The sequence below is a fragment of the Rhipicephalus sanguineus genome, chromosome 4 (assembly GCF_013339695.2).
Source record: "Rhipicephalus sanguineus isolate Rsan-2018 chromosome 4, BIME_Rsan_1.4, whole genome shotgun sequence".
NCBI lineage: Eukaryota > Metazoa > Arthropoda > Arachnida > Ixodida > Ixodidae > Rhipicephalus > Rhipicephalus sanguineus.
This window is the reverse complement of record NC_051179.1, coordinates 154,957,268-154,973,468: the sequence shown is the minus strand read 5'-3', so window position 1 is coordinate 154,973,468 and position 16,201 is coordinate 154,957,268.

Sequence of the window (16,201 nt, the reverse complement as noted above, 5' to 3'; positions counted from 1 at the left end):
CTTTAGATGAACAAATACCAGATATTTGCTCTTTCTATTTTAAAACGTCTTGCCCGGTGGCATAGCAGAAATAGTGACAACTAGAATTTATTGCATCTCCATTTTTGGAAGCATATACTCATCACGGTTAACTGAACATATCTTCCTAGACGCCGCAACACGCGTAGAGAATATATTACAAACAACCGTGCCGAGAGCTCAGAAAAGGCTACGTCGCTTTACTATAAAACGGAAACGATTCCCAGTGATTAAAGAGGGAGCGAACTCTGCGTCAGCTTGCCGCTAACCAGAGCCCCGAACAGCTGACGCCGAGGAGCGAACACGAGGTTTGTAGACTGGTTCAATAGACAAGTATCCCGCCTCGTAAACCAAGTGCGCCGCGTCTGTCATAGGAAGAAACTGGGTTGCGGTGTCTTCCATCTCGACCACGCCTTCCATGAGATGCCGCCTTGGAGGATCCTCGCCGCCTTCACCCCAACTTCGAAGGCGTGGCGATGCTGGCTCCCCACTCCCGAGGACTGCTCACCACTAGGATCAGCCGCTGGCACCTGCAGAACTTTAAGCTGGCCAGAAACACCGGCCTCCCGGGTTCCGGCTCCCCCATGCCATTCCGAAAACACGGCATCCGCGGAGTCTCACTCATTGCGCACGCCCGTGCCACCCGTTCAGAGGCCCCTTGTTGCCCCAGCATCGCCGACGACGGCCTGCAACCTCCGCGGTCATTCCGATGCCGCTCAATGACCGGCGCAGCCGAAAGGGAACTAGCTGACTGCCATATAGATCAGGTATGGTCCCTTCCCGCAAACCGCGGTCACCCTCATTTCAGAAAATTAGGAAGCAGCTTGAGAAACGCGTGAAGTGCGATCTCGAATATTCGACGCTGAAGCCATATTTAACATTTAATTCGGTACCAAAAGTCTTGTCTATCAAACTAAATCCGGCAGTGGCAACATTAAATTGAGAAGTACTGAACAATGGGAGAAAGCACCTCTAGATGCATCGCTGCAGCTACTGCACCAGCACAGTGAACGTAAATCTTGTGAACTTAAAGAGGCAGAGCTTGCACTGGGGTGTCAGTCCGATCTCAGCGTGCATGACCTTAATGACTTGGTGGAATATGAAAATCAGAGAACTACAGTGACAAAAGAGCGCAAGCGTTGCAAGCTAGACGGAATGCGGCAATTGAGGCAATCACTACAAGTGCAAATATACCGACGACACCGATAAATTTTAGCAAATTGAGGTATTGGGCTAGTTTGTTTTGCATGTTTAAAATGCTGCGCTACAATTACTGGGACAAAAGTTAGGGAAGAATAATCAACCCACGTGTGGCATCAAAAGACAATTCCGCAAGATTGTCGCCCCCTTCCCCACCGTAAACTGTTCCTTTGCATTCCCACTGTTCTTTTGTCCTTCATTTTTTTTCAATAAACTCAGTTGATAGTTTGCGCTTGTCGCGTCCACTTCGTAACGCGTGTCCTCCCTAGCATCTGTTGACCCAGTAAATGTAGCGCAGTATTTTAATCACCGATAAATATCAATGAGGGCGTAGAAACAGCGCTTCCAGTGTAATTAATTTTTCTTCAGCACAGTTATCTGCCTCCGAAATTAGCCTTACTTCCAAGCACCTTACATGCTGTCCGACAAGTGGTAAATTTAATGAATTTCAATTTTATCAGGATTTCGATAATTTTACCAAAAACCTTCGCCTACGGGAGTAATTTCACGATCATGAACCGAGCCGAACAGCATTCCACGGTTCAGCAGAAAAACACTTAATCGCTGCCTGAGCAGTGGGAAAGATACCTAGACGTGTATATCTAGGCCGTACAAAAGATCATCATGATGCCTTCCTCAAATGCAAAGCGCTATCGAAACAACCTCTCCTCGGAAGAGCGCAAGTCACTGAAGTGCCTGAGCCGTCGAGCATATATTGTAATTAGGCCTGCGAATAAGGGCGACGCAATAGCAATATCGCTATAAAAATCTTGCGTTGGTGGATGCTGGAATTGTTGGTGGATATGGTGAAAACAACAGCGGACAAGGTGGAAAGAATAGTGGATGTTGTGGAGGCTGTGGCGGCCATAATGGCTGATGATGGCGAGAGTGAAAAAATCACACCATCTCCCGCTAAAGGGGACCACGAGGCGATGCGGAGCAGTGTTTCGGCATGTAGAGCCCGCGTTTCCGAGGTGGAGTGGTAAGGGGGAAAGGGGAGAGGGGAAGCGGAGAGGGGAATGTTGAGGGGGAGGCGAAGGGTAGGAGAATGGGAAGGGGCGAAGGGGGAGGGGTCGGGGGAAGGGGGAGGAGAGGGGGTAGGGGAGGGGAGGAGAGATGGGAGGGGAGAGGAGGAGTAGAGAGGGGGTGGGAGAGGGAAATGAGAGGGGGAAAGGCAAGGGGAAGGGGAGAGGTGATGTGGAGATGGAAAGGAGAGAGAAGGAGTGGAGAGGGGAAGTGGAGAAGTTTGCGCATGCGCAGTAAGGGTGGTCACGCCGCACACCACCACCACCACCACCGGATTGAACTCCGCTATAAGATGCTTCACATCTAAAAATGGTGGCAGATGGTGGTGGTTGAGGCGAGCATCTTTCGGTGTTAAGAGGAAAATGCTGGCTGATGGTGGCGAGCAAAGCATGTTTTGGTTGATGGCATGGTGAACAAGCTGGATGCCGGTGGCATGATGGAAGCATGGTGGATGATGGTGACATGATGAAAATGCAGGTGAGATTATGTGAAATATCCTCTTTTCTAAGGTTTTCCTGTTGAATGTGCCGAAAAATAAGTTTGTAAGTTCAATGAAGCCAACGCCGATCATTACGCTTTCTAGAACATTTTCTTTTATTGTTGCGGCGTCAATAACCGCCTGAAGTCTCGTGGAGCACATCAGCCGTGAATGTTTACATTTTGGGCACGTACTTATCAGGTTTACATCCGCGATGTGCTGCTGTATTGTGATATTTACAAGTGTAGAGGTGTCGACTGTGAACAGCGAAAGCAACTGTCTTACGCAGCTGCGCAGTTGTCGAGAAGTAAATGAGCTCTTGCTGCACAATTACCCCTTCCGACGGGTGCACCAGAAAACAGCCGCCGCTTGATACCGCCGCGCTAGAAACGCAACTCTGGCATTTCTCGCACACTCACTTACCTCAGCAGCCCTTTAAGGTAACATTGAAAATGCATGCGAAGCTAAAATGCACATCGAGATAAGCCCCACCAAGTATGACTTCCACCATCATACTCTACCACCATGATTTCCACCAAAGGTTAGGCATAGCATACTGACCGAGTCCGTCTACTTGTCATCGGCGCTTCTGGGTTTCAGAATACACGTACGATTCCGATGAGTACGAATAACTTCACAGCACAGCTGTGACATCGGCTAACCTAAATGAGGCATTTTTTATTGTGTATGGTGTCCGCACAACAAGCGATGAGCATCGATGCGACGCGCTTCCAGCAAACGCCTCCGTTCACCAACCGCTGCCGGTCGCACTCACCGGCACTTCTCTGACTCGTATGCGAGGACATAGACTTGTCAATTCGTACGCCTTACTGAACCAATATGATGGCATATTTTTTCCCGCGTACTGCACGCGTTTTTGGCCCAGCTGTTATGTAGTTGTAGCTAATGATACAGCGACAGATCAGGACGCTGGCATGGCAGCGCCGTACGTTACGCGATAAAACATCACAATACTCAATCAATTGTAAGCGCGTATTTAACGAATGAGATTAGAGTTAACACAAAGCCTCCGCACATGTGACCCTTTGGACGAAGCGAGAAACGGCTATTAAACTTCGCAGTAACAGCCGGTCCGGTCCACTTGATATTTTTTTCCGGAGTTATGTTGTCAATTATTAAAGAAAGTTAGCGCTGTTGCCATTATCGGCGTGCCATTCGTTACCCCCAGCAGTTTGCGTTTAATAACTATGCAAATTTTAGTAAGAAGTCAAGATCGCGTCTGTCTCGAGTATGGGACATAGAAAGGTGAAGCCAAACGAGTATTCGTACGTTGACTAGTCATACTACAGAAAGCAAAGTGCGGGTCAGCGTGGCGTGGTGGAAAAGTACTCGGCTCGGTGGCGCGTTCGACTCCCATGGGCGGAACTTTCCTTTTTTTTGCATGCGGCTTTTTTTCCCTTTTTTTGTACTAATGCTTTCTTTACAACCTTCTGTAGAATCATTTATATGTGACTAGCTTGGAATGACGATCCTGACGCTGTACAGCCGTTTAACTCCGTTATTCTTCAGCATCCATCACACGCCAGCAACCAGCATACACCACATGCCACAACCTTCCAGCACCATAATCCACCATAAAGATGGATGGTGGAAATGGTGGAAAGATGGATGGTGGATGGTGGAAGATAGATAGATAGATAGATAGATAGATAGATAGATAGATAGATAGATAGATAGATAGATAGATAGATAGATAGATAGATAGATAGATAGATAGATAGATAGATAGATAGATAGATAGATAGATAGATAGATAGATAGATAGATAGATAGATAGATAGATAGATAGATAGATAGATAGATACTCTCAAAGTGCCACAGCTTCGCTGAGAAATCCTTCGCATTTAAAAAATACACATTCTTTGTAGTACACACGACTACGACTAATAAAGAACAGGTACAACGTTCCCAGAGTTCATGTCTTTTTGTTTTTTTTTATTTTTGTCCACGTTAGCTGAGACAGCCAGTAGAGTTACCGTAAGTGTTGCTCTACTACTAGCCGAGTGGCTACGACGCTCGCCTTCGGACCGTGGGTACAGGTTACGAATCTCGCCTCGCCAAGAAATTTTATTTCGTTTTTGTTATTTGTTCTCCTCCTCGTCTTCGCTTCTCATCTTCTCTTTTGCTCCTTTTCTTCCTCCTCTCCACTTCGTCGAGCAGATTTTTCGTTTAACGCTCACCTCCTCCTCCTTTCCGGCTCCTTGCCTCAGCACTCCTCGTTTTACTAGGCTTTAATCTCTCCCACCCCAGGCTCCAATCTCCTTCCGCACCGCTCGCTCCCTCCACTCTCCTTGGCTTCCCTTGCACCTGCTGCACTCTGCAGTGGGGCTTGCCCGATTCCTGTGGCGCATAACCGCTCTAGTTTTTGCGGACGCCACAAGACTTAGCTCGAGCTTGATCTGCTCCGCTGTTCAAAGGCGTTTTACCGGCTGTTTTGACTCTAATGAAGTTATTAACATAGAATGCTGCTAACTACTTGCGTCCTTCATGCATGTTGACCTTTCTAGACAAATTGATGTGTTGCGCAGGTTTAGTGTTCTGAGATTGTTTTAATTGAGGCAAGGCCTCTGACGGAAAAGGAAGGAGCCATTTTCAAACTCACACACAAAAAATTAACTTTATAGCACACAAGGGAAAGAAGAGAAAAGAAAAAAAAACAGGCAACAGCACCAAATAAAGTCACGCTACGCCTAAACTAACACCATGGCGACCGATGCTATCAGATGTATCTCAGTTCCAAGGAACGTTCAAAAGAAACAAAATCACCGGCTTTGAGTCGCTGGTGGTGGCTTCAGGCGGCGGAGTCGTCGCTGACACGTTGACGGCGACGGCACTCGTGGAGCGGACGATGGGTCGAGTCGGCGCATAGCTTACAGGAGGGGTTGGCATTGGCAAAGCGGCTGGCCACCTTCCTGCCCACGTACCGAGCGTGGAATCTGGCGGTAGGCACCCGGGCTCGTCCCGTGGCTAGCAACTGGCAGCAGGAGTCCTCTCGGCAGCCGGGACAGTGAGTTCTGCGCCCCACGGTTGCTCAGCTGCCCGAATCCGCTGCTCGGACTATGGGAAAGCCTAGTTTCCAGGAGTGTCCGTCTCCGAGGACGTCTGGAGGCAGACGCTGTCGGGCCCTTTGTGCTCGAGTCCGAAACCCGACGGCACAGACCCTGACACCAGCGTCTCGTCCGAGCTGTCCGAGTCAGACTGACTTCCTTTTATCTCCTCGTCTTCCTCTTCTCTCCCGTCTGCCGTGCCATCTTCCGATTGGCGGCGGCCACACGTGCCATGCCCCGCCGACGTCTTCATTTTTGATGTGTCGCACGTGTCCGTTGCGCGGTGCTTCTATAGCGTCACCCACCGCGTTTGGAGCCCTTGCGCCACCAACACCAAGACACAGCACTGGATACACGACGCTCGCATTGTTCGCGCACTCACTCATCACAGCATGTAAGCAATCTGGACATCCCGGTTGATTGATGCGTCTAACCGCTTCCAAGCACCAATTTGAAAGCTGTAAATGACTGTGAGAGATTGTGAATAAATCGCAAACTAAAGTAGTGTTCTCGTTTGCACTGACCGTTGAAAATAAATCAAGGTGCGTTTTGCTTCAAACGATAGTACAGTGACAGTTTTTAGCCACGGAAAATTGCTGTCTTCAAGAAAGCACTTAATAACTCGTGTCAATGCTTGTTAATGGACGAGTTTCTTCCAGGAAATTCACCACCATCATTTCTCTAACCTGAAAGTTCCTATGTTAGACATCAGCAGCTTCCTTTTCGATATACTCGTCGTCCAATATTCTGTCTGGTGTGCCATTTTTGAGTCATTAGCCTTGTGTTGTTAGGGCCTTATCATATCAGGTTGTAGTAACACAAGTGCACCGACAGGAGAAAGATTCAGTCTGCACTCGAAGGCAGTCTAATTCGTTTTTCTTGAAGGTCCACTTGGTAACGTGCTCAAACACTTTTTGTAACGTATCGCTACAAAAATGCTGAAGAATAGAACGACGTATGTGCTCTATCAAATTGACCTCATGTCTGCATTGACCGCATGGAAACACGTTGCACAAGTCCACTTTTGTTTTTGGTATTTTTGTTCTCCTGCTTAGAGCCGCAGTCATTGTTGCGCGAGGTAAGATCTCTATAAATTGATATAAATGACTGACGAGGTAGCCGACATACAGACGCCACAATGAAACGAAGAACGCGGTCTCGCACAAAGGCACCTGGATGAAAAGACGCCTCAGTTCAAATGCTCGTCTCCTCGACGAGGCCATCGAACTAGCCTTGAGCAGCTCTAGCTAAGCGTTTTGTTTTTGCGTACACCAAGCCAACAGATGTATTCGGAAAATATCGCATAATACTGCGCTAGATGAAGAAATACGCTTCAAGGTGCACATGCTAATAAATTGGTAATTGCGAAACTCAATCACGCTTCAGGCTTGGCTATCTACAAAGTTTTGTTCGATGAGTCGTTACAGGCCACCGTCGAAAGCTAATTTCTATGCATGTAAGTGTTGATTAAACAATGTCTCGCACCCCAAATATTTCAGATTTCGGGTCAGAAGCAAAGATATTAATTATTCCGAAAGCAGCAAAAAGTGCAGCATGACAGAATATAATGAGTAATGCAAGTTCGTTTACACCAAAGGAAAGAAATATGCAATTTTTGCGATATGCTCTTAAACTGTAATATCTGATGGCGTATTAAGTAATCTAATTTTGAGCAAAAACTCGAGCTGATTGAAGCAGCTCGAGGTAATTAAAGAGGCTACGGCTCCTAGAAATGTAAAATGTTACTATTGACGTCACAATGTGTTTCTTAACATCTTAAGTGCGCAACAAGTGTTAAATGGTGTAGTAGAGTCCGCTGAAGTATGACTAAGCCATTGCTGAAATAAAGGCGCTGGTGTTGTTGGAGCAGGTCATCACTCCTGAGTAATACTTTTAAGAGCAAAGCTGTTTAGCAAATCGTTCCTTGTCCGGCGAATTAAAAAACTGAGACCGGTATGTGCCACAGAAATTAGGAAGCCCCACTACCAAGTAAAAACGAAATCAAATTTCTTCGCGAGGAGAAGCAACGTCGGTCGTGTAAAAAAAACTGTCATCATCATGACCGCAATAACCCGGCGAGCACGCGTTCTCTTCGTCCACTTCATCTTTGTCTTGGCTTTTAGAACGAGTGCGCGAGTGTGCCCGGCGTGGGAAGCAATAACACGGATGAGCAAGAGAACGGGTGCATAGAGAGAGGAAGAAAGAGAGAGAGAACTGATGTCACGTGACCTGTTCCCGACAAAAAATGTGACGCTGCGGCGAGTCACGTGTCATGTTCTTGCCGAAAAGAAAGGTGCCGCCACTGGTCATATGATATAAAAACGCCAAAAGCGGCGCCACTGCCATGTGACACACTTAGACTTAGGTGCACGTTAAAGAATACCAGATGGTTTAAATTTCCGGAGCCCTCCACTACGGCGTCTCTCATAATCATATCGTGGTTTTGGGACGTAAAACCCCAGATATTATTATTATTATTATTATTATTATTATTATTATTATTATTATTATTATTATTATTATTATTATTATTATTATTATTATTATTAATTTTATGGCCATGTGACACATATCCGACAAAAGTCCGTCTTGGGATGCCAAGTTCAAGGCAAGGTCAACCTGGCTACAGCCGAGTTCAAGCCAAGTTCAACCTCGCTACAGCCAAGTTCTACCTCCTAGATACAGCAATGAATAAGCAGGAGACCAATCAGCTTCGCAGTGTATGGAGCTTTGCACGGTTTAGTGCAAGTTTTGAGTTTTTTTTTAATCAAAGGACCATCTAGTCATTTTACAGTGCCAGTAATACAGATGTATCCACATATTTTGCGACTTGAGTGCCAAGCCACAGTTCTTAAGAAAGATTATTAGCCAACGCTCACAAACTCAACACTTCATTGTAGTAAATGTGGGTATTTACACATGTCAGAGGTAACTGCGTGCGGTCTCGTGCCGCACGTACGTACGTCTGAAAAGGTTTACTTCTAGGTCGGACTACCTCGACGAAACTCCATCCCTGTCAAGTAGCCAAGACCCTCACTCACATTTTTTTAGCACACAGCTTACGACGCTGAAACAGCATGGTATCTCACTACAGACGCCTCGATTTCCGGAACGTGAACCTATGGGACTTCATGTTCTCTTCTAGACTATGGGCGCTGTGCAGCACTGGCTGTTAGCACATTCTCAATTTCGCTGAGTACCTGATGGTCCCATTTATATGACTAGGTGACGTACCCGAAATACGTGTATTAATTAGTCACACTTCATCTCTGTTGTATCTCTTGCCATTTAAGTGGACTTGCGTGCCCTTTCCATACAGCGTGTGTACGAGTAGAAGAGATCAAGCTACCACGCCTGAAATGGTGACTAAATCTCAACCCCTCTCGTGAACAATGCTTTGAACGCTGGGTACCGCTGGAGCAAACTTTTCGACAAGCGGGCTTTTCTTGCAGCCTTCAAGAAGACTTGCTTGTTGGAATATCGGCGCCAGCGATAACAGTGTTCCTAGGACTTTTCATCGCTTTAAGATTCTTTCCCTGAACTTCTACCTTATTTAACATCTGTCATGTGACTTCCGCGGAGACCAACCAAAGGTAGATAGATAGAAATAGCATGCTGCTGCTTGCTGCACGAACGGTTCAACACGCATCTCCGTGAATCTCGATGCTGGCAGTTTTGAGCTGGTGGGCGGGTGCACGCCACAAATGCATATCTGTCGTAAAAAGGGTACAGGGGTGTCCGAAAGAGTGCTTCTCTGGGGAGAGTAACAAAACAATACTGGGGTTTTCCAAGTAGGCAGATGTGATTCCTAAAATCGAGCCACCTCAAAGATGCAGAAGGTTCTTGCTATCCGTCTTTCTGAAGAACTTATGTCCCACGACCAAGACGGTCGCAACTTACATCGAGTTTAACTAATCTGGAATACCAATCGTTTCCCTGACATCACGGATATCCGCACAGGGATCACTTTGCCAGGGGACTCAAGCCGTACTACCATTCGTGATACATTCGCCACGAACCCCGGAACACCACGAGAACTAGTTATCTCAACACCCTGTTTTGCGAACACTCTACGCAGTAGTGTGAAAATGCTTCGTGTTGCCTCTCTGCAAAAATTTCTGCAAAAATTGAAATGAAAACGTCAAGCGCTGTAGCGATGAAATTGTTCAACCTCCGCCTTCAGCGGAGCTGGTAAAAGGCTCGAATCTCAGTGCCGCCCGGAATGCAACCGTTCTATTTATGGGTAGAAGTATATCTCACCTGGCGCTCAGAAGTAAACAGAGTACTCTCATCTTGGAAAAAGCCCCCCCCCCCCCCCCAGAGAAAAAAATATATCTGGACGCCTCTTAATAAAGACTAAAGCAGCTGTTAAATAGCTGTGCATGCGGTGCGGTTGCGTGAAGCAGACTAATGCCTCAGACCACCCTGTCGCCATTGGGACTATAAGCTCGCTTTCGCTACCACTCGTGCTCACCCACTGAAAGCCTGCCAGAACGAGGTTCACAGGGACAGAGGATAGCCTCCCAAGGCGCAAGCTTTGGGTGGCGTGAATTTACTACAGAAGGAAAGAAAAGAAGTTCTACTGTACAAGATATGACCGAGACGGAGCCCTCGAGTAAATCGCCTGATATTACGGACATAAAAGAAGTCTAAGGAAGGTATTACTAGCGGAATACAACAAAGAAAAACGCAAGGGTACGCTCGAGGTCCTGCATGAAGTTGCCCTTGAAAATATGAGCGCGCGCAATTCCACAATAAGCAAGAGAATAGAGAGCTATATTAGTTGGCATTAACTCATAAATTGATAATGCAAACGTAGAAACATTTCAAAAGTAAAACAATAGATAAGACGGGAACAAAAAAAAAACAATACGGCAGAAATATGACTGATTGTATGCTGTCCAAGAAAAAAATATCCCGACTTCTCATTGAAATATTGGCAGAATACTTTTACTCTTATTTTGCAGCCAAGGAGTTAAGATCGAAGTTTGCTGCGTGCCGTAGAGAGAAAAATTATCATCATCATGAACCGGCCCGGTTTTTTTTTTTCTCTTCTTCCTCACCTGCTTCGCTTCAGAACACGTTCGCCGATTTGTATGGCGTGGGATTCAATAACTCTGATGGGCGAGAGAACGCGTACACACAGCGAGAGAGAAAAGAGTGCGAGTAAAAATACGAAGAGATAAATTCTTAGCGAAAAAAAAATTGGCGACGCGAGATTCGAACGCCCGCGTACCCTCGATCCGAAGGGGAGCAACGTAACCACTCGGCTATCCAGGCAGGCTAGCTGAGCATAGCATAGCCTTCTATAGTATACTAAAGCAAAGGGGGTGGGAAAGTGAAGCGATGGTTAGGACAGTTGTGGGGGTGAGAAGGAGGGAAAAGAGGCGGAGAGTACGAGCTAAGGAAGAGAGAGAAAAAATACCCAAAGCAAGAGAAAGAGGGAAATAGATAGAAAGAGAGAGAAGAAAGAGAAAAAGATAGAAGGCGAGAGAACGACTACAGATAGAGAGGGAGAGAAAGAAATACATAGACGGAAAGGTAAAAAGAAAACTAGAGAGAACGACAGCAAAGAAAGCGAGGGAAAATCAGAAAGACAGAGAAAGGTATATGCACTAAGAGAAACAGATAGAATGCAACAGACACAAAAAAGATAGAAAAACAGAGAGCAAGCATAGTCATGTATAGCGTAGTATAGCAAGGGATGAGAGAGAGAGAGGTGTGTGGGTAAAAGTCTAGCCAAGCGAGGACCAGCTAGGTGCAGACCAGCTCTGCTGTAACCCAGCGTTTTGCGACTTAGTGCAAACTGTGGTATTTTTAAAGACGATAGTCTTTCTTGGGATACTTAAACGGAGAAATTTTGGTCTCTCTTTCTGTCTGTCTGTCTTTCTGTTTGTCGGCACGTCCCTCGATTCAGCCACTCGGCCAAAGTTGAACCACTTGCCCAAGGGCCAGCCATCTTGAACGGCTGACTAGGTTCATACTTGTGTACATTGTCGATCAAAAAGTAAACATTACGCACATCTGAGGCGCAACATCACTAGGTAAGTATTAGGTGTTGTGTTCCTTTAATAGAAAATGCATACATACGTAATTCTAAAGACCCTAGTTTCTTAAGCTGCGCTGAAAATGCGACTGTCATGAGTAAAAGGGCACGGGGCGCATGCCGGACAGAGCAATGCGTCGATGGTGTGCGGGGAATGGCAAAGTACCCGATGGTGTGCACCCCCGCCACGTCGACGCAAGCCATTGGCCGGAAAAAGGCGCGTGCCACGCCACCCGAACTGAGGTGCGGAACCCCAGAGGAACAAGTGGGCATTCTTCGGTGGAGTTGTCGAGGAGCAAGGTGGTGCAAGCCAGCGTCGCACCCGCGACGAGAGCAGCAGGGTTGAGTTCTGGAGTCAGCGTGGTGCATGTCCCGGGAGGGTCGCTGTCGACCTTGGTGCCTACCGAGCGAGGCTTCCCGGGCTTGCGGCAGCCTCATCACACAGTTCTCGTGGAACCTACGGCACTCCCACAGCTCGGCAAGACGACGGCGACCCGCTGACAATCACCAGAGAGCCACATCGGCAATTCGACCCGGTGGCACCAAGGGGAGGCCAGGAGTTAGGCCTAACTAGACGAGACAGCTGTTCTCGACAAAGGGCCGGAGGATCGGCGACGAGGAGGACTAGCAAGGCGGCGGATCGACGACGACGACCCCAAGACGTCGACAGCAGCTGCGACGACGGGGCCGAACGTCGACTTTGGCACTGGATCGAGGCGACGAGCACACCGAAGTAAGAACGTTCGATTCGCGTAGCGAGACTGGGACGCCATAGTGGCCAGACGTTCAGGCCAGTAGGGCCGAGCTAGTTAGAAGTGTTTGTTGTATCTTTTGTACCGCTTGGCGTTTTTGCACATGTTACTCCTGATTGTAAATTTTTAGTGTGTTAATTTTTTTGTTTGCCGTGGTGTGGGATATAAAGTTTGTTTGCTGTGACGCGACGGTCACCGGCCTCGCTCTCTCTCCCAATTCCATCACATATTGCAAGCGCTCCCGAGATACGTGACAGCGACTGCGCTGAAACTTGCCTTCCTCCGTGCCCTCTGCACGAGCTCATTGTTGTGTTTCGGTTTCGGTTCTGTATTGCACTGTACGAATGCCATGGGGCGCCGCTCTCGCATTCCTGTTTACCCAGGCGACGTTTAAATAAAAGAGTGTGTGGAGAGTAGTCGTTGAGTGCAGACATTTCTTCTGCTTCAGCGCTTCGCGCCAAACCGCTTGTTCGGGCTGGCTGGCGTCCCCGCCGGTCGCGTTGGTCACCGCCGGTCTTCGCCTGCTGCTGCGCCGGGACTACCAGCCCGCAACACAGCATTCATGTTTCCCGACGTATTGCCAGATGGCGTCCATATCTCACGCAGCGCCTCTTCTATCGTCTTTAGACGACATTTGCAGCGAAGCACGCAGATACGCGGCCAATTTTTTTTATTGAAAAATATTCAGCTACCTTTCACTTCTTGTCTATTGGTTGTTTGGCTTTTGGGGTTATCATCGCAAAGCGACTGAGGCTATATGAGAGAATCGTAGCGGAGGACTTCCAGTAATTTCAACCACCTGGAGTTCTTTCTGACACACACGGACATGGCAAAGCATACGGACCAATCGCATTCCGCCTCCATCGAAACGTGAACGACTTCGATAGGGTGGAACCCTTTTCTTTCAGGCCAGTAGCCAAGGACTATAATCACTGAGCCACAGCGACGACTTCCTTCTTGGTTATTCCTAATTATGCACAACAGCAAGAGTGCGGTCGCTTTTACGCAGTTTCCTGGCAAAAGCAATCTTGGAGCTGAATCACAAAAGCACATTCAACCAGTTCTTGGTTCGCCTTATATGCTCTGCTGCAGGATAGAGTAGTGCCATTAACTGTGCACTCTGACAATTCACCAAGCGACTCATATGCTTCGCTGCATAATCTTCACCGAAAACACCAGTGTTCGTCTTTTATTTGCTTACAAACCACAGGCCACAGACTCCACACCGTGTTGCAGGAGAAAAAAATATAGATATCAGCATAATATTTCCAGTCCACAGCAAACTGACGTGGAATGAATGCGTAGAGTAAGCGACGATTTTGGCCGCATTTACTTCACACCACTGGCAGAGCATACACCAGCAATCCTTTTAAACAGCTTCTCAATCGCCACAGCCCGCACTGGACTGCAAATGACAGCTGCTGGACATCTAGTAATCTCTCTTGAACACAAATATAGCATACTATATTGTATATTTAGTTACTGCACCCAGAAAGCCTCACCGCAAGGCAATGCATGAAAGGCTGGCATAAGCACCGCCCACAATACACTTTAATACAGTGCATACGGTCACACGGATTTACCATTGAAGTCTGCAGAAATTTGACAGCTATACGGCCTATTATTCGTTATAATGATTGAAACACTAGTACTGCCCCGTCTAATCGAGAAGCAACGTTTCAGCGTAAATGCGTTGAATGTAAGGAAAGTGGAAGATGAATGAACTGCGTACCACCTATAGTGAGGAATTTTATGCTCTATCACAGCCATTATTCATGTGCTTTCGTAGGGCGAAGACGAACAAGATATGACACGTGCTTTGTGCGTCCGCAATGCACGCATATTTCGGCAAGTATCATTATCATATTTTCATCAAATCATGCGGCCTTCTTTGCTGGTTGGTTTCTGACCATTTGTGGAATTGTATTTTCACTTATGCGCATGGCTGCTCATTTAAATTGTGCTCCACACAATATTAACCTTGAGATAGAAGTTAGCGTATGAATTTTTCTTGGCGTCGATTCGAGTGCATTGTTTAACACAACGCAGACACGTTCCGCGGATAGCGACGTTCCCACTTTCTAACGTTGTTAAACGTCAGTTACTTGTACGAAATAAATGCACTTGCGCTTTTATATAGTTTTCACAGTTAACTTTGAAAAGATAACCGAGTACCTATCTGAGAATTTTTATTAGAAATCATCCAATTATGAAACCAACCATGAAATCAACGCCGCAAAGCGCGGTACCTATAGTGTCCTAGTGCTAAACGACAACAATTATATGTGACAATAGTTAAGGTGACCAACATGCCCCTTCCCACGTCTCCAACCGTCTCAGACAGAATACCAGGTAGCAGATAAAATCCTCCATAAATCTTGAAATTTAGTTGCAGCCATTCATTAAGAAATGAAGCTGGCATCATTTACTGCGTGATCTTATTTGATGCCCTATCGTAAACCTGTATGAACTTCGAAATTCAACGAATTAACAAGATTCTATGGTATGTCAGTACAGTGAAACTGTTTGTGAATGGAAAATCAGCAACCTCAAAACAACCTGCTAAATCGATAAACTGTCCACGCGAGTCCAGAAAGTTGAATGGACAGAAGCCACTCTGGATGAGCCCGAAAGGTTCTCGATGCCACATGACACACTCCGCAATTTTCACGCGAAATCACGCGTTATGTTTTTGCCCCGGTCTCCTGCGTTCGTTTGTGCCCCCATACAATAAGCTTGCACTACACTTTAGAGGTCATATGATATGCCATTGGACATGGAAATTATAAAGCCTCACGAAGAAGGCAAAAATCGCATGGAATATCCCAATAAATGGTATTACATTATTAGAACACATCACACGACTCAATCTGTATATGAACCTGTGTCCGCTGCCAGAATATCGAATGCTTTTCAGGAATGAAAAGAAGCAGTGGGAAAGAAGCAGTTCACACATTGATAGCAAGAAGTAGACTGCCACTCTGTTTACAAGTAAAATAGCGCCCCATTATTCCATGAGGAAAAGGCACTTGAGCATTGAGAAAGCGATCAGGAGGAGAGAAGGCGATGTGCACCGAGCCACAAAGGGAGAAGTGAAGCGTAGACAAAAGGTGGCAGAAGCAGCGAAAGCATGTCTGATTGCCGCCTCGTGGGGACAAACCGCAGCTACTCGGACGGGTTGTTGCTGCAACATTTACTTTCGATGCTAGTCACCTGCGCGATCGTTATTCAACGTAGCGCCGTGCTTTACGCCTTGCACAAAGACGTTCCTCCGTTTGCGTGCATTTCACTCTGTGCTCGACAACTGGCACCTTCATCTATCAGTTCATATTGTTAGTCAAAATCTACCACTGGAACTTTTAACATTTGCAGCCTGAGTGCGATATAAGTTCGAGAACGTTGTAGGCCATACGAGATACAAATGCAGATTAAGTTAAGCGCTCAGTCGGGTTATCACTAGGGCATGCACCGTCTGTACGCGTTGAAAGCTACGAATGAGTCGTAATAAACAACGATAAATGACAGCAACGTGTTGCCTCCGTCGCACTGCAAAACAACGAATAGGAGAATTTCGGCCACCAAATGCCTATAAATATCCCACATTAGTTACACA